This window comes from Sander vitreus, chromosome 9 (assembly GCF_031162955.1).
Source record: "Sander vitreus isolate 19-12246 chromosome 9, sanVit1, whole genome shotgun sequence".
In the NCBI taxonomy this organism is placed as follows: Eukaryota; Metazoa; Chordata; class Actinopteri; order Perciformes; family Percidae; genus Sander; species Sander vitreus.
The window spans coordinates 24469439-24475438 of NC_135863.1; the positions used below are offsets into that span (position 1 = coordinate 24469439).

Consider the following 6000-nt stretch of genomic DNA (forward strand, 5'->3'; position numbering starts at 1 on the left):
ACATCTGGATGATGGTGTTGGATATGCGGTAGCATGTTAGATGTATTTCCACTCACATACCCAACAACTGCTGAACAACGCTGACACACAGTCCTCGGCTTATCCACCACTCTCTCGCATGTACTACTGTAACTGACCCGAAGACCGAAGAAGTCGAGGCGGGGACGGCACCAGGCGGAAGGGCATTAGACGAGAAGGCATGACACGGGAGGCTCCAGGCTGCAGCCATACAGTCTCAAAGTTTTCCCAAACTTCCGATCTTAAAGAGGCCAGCGGGTCCTCTAACTCTTGTTGGTCACCACTACTCGCCATACTCGTCCTTTCGTGCTGCCATCCCTGACTCACTCACTGGACCGTCGACCTTACAAAAAACTGCATTACTGCATCTGCGGCTAGCTTCAGATCTAAGGCGGGGCTACAGATTAGGTGTCCCTAGAACCCACGTATCTAACAGTAGTTCCGCATTACATTAGTTCCGCACTATATTAATTCATTTGCACGTAAGTTTTATTTATTTATTTTATTTGTGTCGACGCATTTACGTAATTGATGACGTCGACGAATCGTCCCAGCCCTAGTTCAAACTATTGGAATATCTATTTTTGCACTTTATGTCCATAAGAGGGCAAATGTACAACAACATACATACTTGTATAGGTTTATTTAGTTCAGCCGTTGGCTGTAGTCTTTGCGGTGTGTTCCAGTGCAACTTTTTGGCCAAGACACAGGTGACGTGAGAAGACGTGAGGGGACGCCCGAGTCGGGATTCGTCGCCACTAGTTCTTTGCCGTCTGCTTAGTTGTGTCAGCACCTTTATTAGTTGATTTCCTGATTTAGAAAAACCTTGAAAATAACAAATGCGTTCTTGCAGTTGTTTAAGCAGACTAAAAATGACCGCATTCAGAGAGCAAAATATGAGCCGACCTATTTTGGCAGGACCATAGACTGTATATAAAGATGGACGACGCGTCTCCACTTCCTCCCACTGTACAAAAGTAAAGCCAATATATGCCAAATATAAAAATGAAATAAGCCAAGACATGGGCGCTGCCATCTTGTCATTTTTTAGCCAGAGTCTGCGCAGTAGTGATCTGGCAGTGAAGCCGCGTTATCGAAGTCCTGCCCGACCCATCGTGAGTCAATCACAGCTGTCAATCATGACATTTCAAGCCGTTTTATAGAATCAAATAACTAATAAAAAGCAAACATATCAGAAAAATAAGCACTTAAACAAACATCAGCATGAGAACTAGGCCTACCTAAAATCCATGTCCCATCCACTAACATGGAGGGGGCGGTATTTATGACCTATACTGCAGCCAGCCACCAGGGAATGAACGACGATGAACGACATGTTTTGGCTTCACTTATACAGTCCATGCATCAACTCTTGGTCAGGACAGGGGAAAGCCATGCTTTGAGAAAAGCCAATGTCCAGGTGGCCTTAGAATACATTCCTTCTAGCAAGCCCAGCCAACTGAAGCAAGGCTTCCCTATAAATCCTGGATACAGAGATTGTTTCTGCTTTTGTTTGCCAAAGAACTGAAAGGGGCCCTGGGATGCAGTGCGCATAGCTAATGAAACCCACAGCAAGGAAAAAAAAAGCCTCAGCGAAACAACTTCAAGACAATTGGGGAACTAAGAAAGGCCAAAGGCAGAACAGAAGCATTTCCTTCTTTTTTTTTTATTCAAAATGCACGGCACCCAACAGATATCTCACAGTACTGTAAAACAGACCAGGCAAAAAAAAAAGTCACAAACTCTTAAGCTAGGACAAATATAAAAGTATATAAAAAAAAGGTGGTTATTGTCATCATCTGAGGTGAAAAATAAGACTAATTTATCTTTCCTTTCTCTCTTTCTTCTTTATCTTTTTTACTCTCTCATCGCATGCCATTTCTAGGCAATGAATAGGAACAAAATTGTCTGGCCCAGCAGGAGAGAGCATGGCTATCTGCAGCTGTGTGAGGGTATTAAAACACAGACCTGACTTACAATAACATACGGACACTAAGGTAAAAAGGCCTTTCCCTTCACACACAGGGGGAAGCTCACATTTTACCAGTGTACAATGAGCATTTCAATGGCCTTGCTGAAGGCTATTCTTCATTATGCAGCCACATAATGAGAGCTATAACCACTGGCTTATATTTTACCCTTGGCCTGCAAAAACTGCACTGCAGTTTCTATTTCTATTTACTGTTGATCCATTCTCACTATAATGTTTAATGCAAAGAGTAAATAAATGCACATATTCTGCTGCCTTGTTAGTCCCAAAAGATGTATTCGTTATTACTCCCTAATGTATTGTATCTTCCTCCCGCATCTATACTGGGGGTCAGAGCTTTCTTTAATACTTGCATGGCCATCTCTGGTCTTACAGATACAACTTGCAAAATACACTTGACAACAAAGTGTAGGGTAGTTCTGTGTGTTAGTTACAGAAGCATCTGGCCATGAGCTCCCAGAAAACCAATTTTACACTCAAAGAAGTGTCACTATACCTGCTAATTTAAGTGTGAGTGAATATTAATAACAGAAATGAATTTAACTGAAATCATCCAGGTTTAATTAGAGTTGCAGAGGTGTATTGAAACTGAATACATTTAGCCAAATGATGAGCTAAATACATTTAGAAGCACTAGTATTTTACAGAACTTGAGCAGTTCCATTTGGCAAGACTTAATACTTAAACAGTGAAATGTTCTACTTTGTTACTTTTATCTAATAGCTCTACTCATAAGTCACAGCACAATACGGTTTTACACTTCTGACCTCATACATTATTATGCTCAGCTTTGTTTTAGGTAATATATTTATTTATTTTAAATATATATATAAATAATGGAGAATTACTCAGTTGTAGTTTGTGTTGGTCTTCCTCTGCCAATTAATAGCCCACATATAATTTTCCCAGTTTTGTCATGGTCATCAAGTTACCCAAAAAACTCACACAACAGCGTCGGCCAATATATATTGTGCGTTTCCTTTTATTCCTGAAAATCTTACCCTCAAATATCTTACAGTAAAGTAGTACTTTATGCAGTTTAAAGGTGTTAAACCTTGGGTTAATCGTCCACTAACGTTACATCTGGCCACAGAGCCGCGTTGTTGTTGTAATTTGCATGTCACTTCTCCGCAGTTGAAGTTAAATATATCCTTGGCTTGAACACAGTCAATGCCACTGCTGAGCAGTTTAAATCCTTTGCTTAGGCTGCACATCATGCTCACATCTATCAAAAACAGTTTGGGTTTACAGACAGTAAACAGATGACCGATGCATTAGACAAGGAGAACGCTCTTAAATTACTCCTTTTATGGCTCGTTTGTGTTGTAAGCTGAAATGGAGCTCTAGCATCAAATGCAACAGTATACAGTGTCTTTGTTCCAGAAAGCTTTAACGTTGGCGAGCTCGACGAGGGTTGCCGTAACGTTAGAGTTAATTAGTTCATTCGAAATTGCCAAGCAGAAAAATTGTCATCCACCCTTAAATTATTGTTTGTTTCCAGGCGATATCTTGCGCCCATAGCGAAGCAGTTAACTAGTTTTTCCAACACTAAGCTAAGCTTACAATGACAGGACTGGCAACCAGTGATTAAACTAATAATGAGACTAACAAATGCAAGAGTTAAGTATTGACACCGTCTACTTTTTATATGTAATGTCATACAATTTACTTGGAATGATACAGTAATAACTGAAAGTCGTTGTATGAATTAGCTAGTGTTCATTCCAGTACTTAGTCAGAGCCCAAAAAAACAAGAACATCCTTTATCGTTCACGTTACCTTGAAGCGTTTTTAACCAACCGCAGCAAATGTCGTCTGCTTCCCATGCACAAAAGTATAGTCCTACTATTACAAGAAAAAGACTGTTTTTCGAAGACTTTACCCGAATACATTAGCTATATTTTCCAAGTTATCATAGCTAGGTTTCCACTTGAAAGCTAGCCAGTGCTTAGTAAGCTAGCTAGTTTCCATTGACTCTTTGGTCCAGCCCATGCAGCTGTATAATACGTGTAACGTTACACAAATGTCTGCAAAGTTTAGACAGACGGCGGCGGCCTAGTACCAAATGTTTACATCTCACAGAGCATGCGCCCTCAGCTTAAACTTGAAACAACACTACCACTAAGTGTTGCTGATGTGAAACTGCACTGAAGACTGTTCCAATTTCGAAACGTCACTGACCATAGCCTATAACACAATTTGCCTGATGGGTGAATATTCTAATGCAGGGTCAAGCAAGTGATCCTGGTTGGACCATAATAGCATCACTGTAGGCTAACGTTACTCTGTAAAACTTGCCTTTCAAAAATTAGTTGTGTAACGTTGCTATGCCTATATCAAAAATCTTGTTTTTGTCGAACAGATGTATTAGTACATGAAAACCCTACTCAGTTGCCATAACAACAGCACTTTCCATCCTTGGAGGAGACTGCATTAGGGTTATTCAGAGGGCATGTCAGCATGTCCCACTACTGACGTCTATTTCAGTTTTTAGCCACAGTATCTCCTTGAGGCTAGAGCTCCCACCAGATCTTAACACTGATCAGAACAGTATTCACCTACACTGCTCTGCCTGACCTTCTACCCTGCTGGCTTTTCACCTTGGTACAGTTTTACAATGTAAGCAATAGATTGTTGAAAAGATAACCCACTAAATGGATGGTTTGTATGGGTTTCCAAGTGTATTCTATGCTGTAGGGATGCAGGTATGTAAAAGTATCATAACAGCCTTACCTATTCAGACATTTGACATTACATTCTAAAAAGTCTTGTGATGTGCGCTGAAGTTTGAAATTGTCACCAATATCAAAATGTGGATATAACATTTTCATGAACACAATTCTTTGGGGATACAGGAGTTAGTTGATTTCAAGTTCTTAATGAGCTCAATCTGTTACTTTTATTCTGGGGTAGACCGTATATGACAATGTGTTCAGGAAACAGGAGGCAAGAAAAAGGGACATCTTAGCCAAATTACTTTTAGTCATTCACCACATATACAATTAGGCTTATGTCACTGCACTTGAGACATTAACATGCCAGGTTGCTTTATATGTGTAGTGCTTATCTAATCAGTATTTGATCTTTAATAACTTACCTGAGGTTCATTGCTGAGAGAAAAAATACTTCTGTTCAAGCAGACTAGAGGTCTGAACACTTTTGTCTCAGTGCGCTTGAAGTTAAGGCATTTGTCCTAATAAAAAAACATTAATCAATTTATGAAAACTCAGTTCTTACTTTGTGGTTAGTCCTCAAAAAATAAAACCATGAACCTAAATTAGTATTAAATATATCTATAATAAACTAGAAAATGACAGAGCTGCTTCGCTCTGTTTGATAGATTTACACAGCTGGCTTTCACTGAGCGAGAGCTGTCAATAGAAACTCATCATGAAGTAACCACATCACAGCAATACTTTAATGAAAATGTGGCTAAGCAGAGTGCCTTGAGTCACATACCCAACAGTCCTAAAACCTATTTTTCAGGTTTTACGTGGGAGCAGTTCCAGTGACGCATATCTTTTGTTGGTTGTAAGACACTCCTCTGCTCATAGAAGTAGCTGAAAAGCAGCGGACATAGGTTAGACTTGGCAACACGAAGGAGACTGTAGGCCACTGAATCTTATACGCTATCACCAGGGTTGGGTCAGATTACTTTGAAATGTAATCCATTACTGACTACAAATTACATGGCAATTTTTGTAATCAGTAATGTAATCAGTTGGATTACCCAAAACATTAGATTACTTTAGGATTACTCTTAGATCACTTCAATAAATATGCACCTTCAAGTGCTCATATTGTGCTTTTTGGCTTTTCCCCTTTTATTTCCTTTATTGTGTTATATATCTTTTTGTGCACATTATAGGTTTACAAAGTGAAAAAGCCCAAAGTCCACCCTTTGGTGAATAAGTATTTCTCTTAAAAGGATATTAAGAGAAATACTTTTTGTATTACACTTCGTCTAAAAAATAAAATAAAGTAGGCAAATG

General features: G+C 39.5%; 1 protein-coding gene across 6 annotated transcripts in view; it reads right to left on the reverse strand.

Moving 5' to 3' along the window:
• Positions 1–5424, reverse strand: part of evi5b (ecotropic viral integration site 5b) — a 43873-nt gene extending 38449 nt beyond the window's left edge. For 2 of the 6 annotated variants that reach the window (XM_078259429.1, XM_078259427.1), the window contains exon 1: positions 3788–4059. The gene's annotated coding sequence lies outside the window, so the exon portion shown is untranslated. Of the gene's footprint in view, positions 1–3787; positions 4060–5105 lie in introns of those variants that run through there. The other 4 variants (XM_078259428.1, XM_078259433.1, XM_078259430.1 and 1 more) reach the window with 4 other exon arrangements.
• Between the last annotated feature and the right edge of the window lie 576 nt (positions 5425–6000).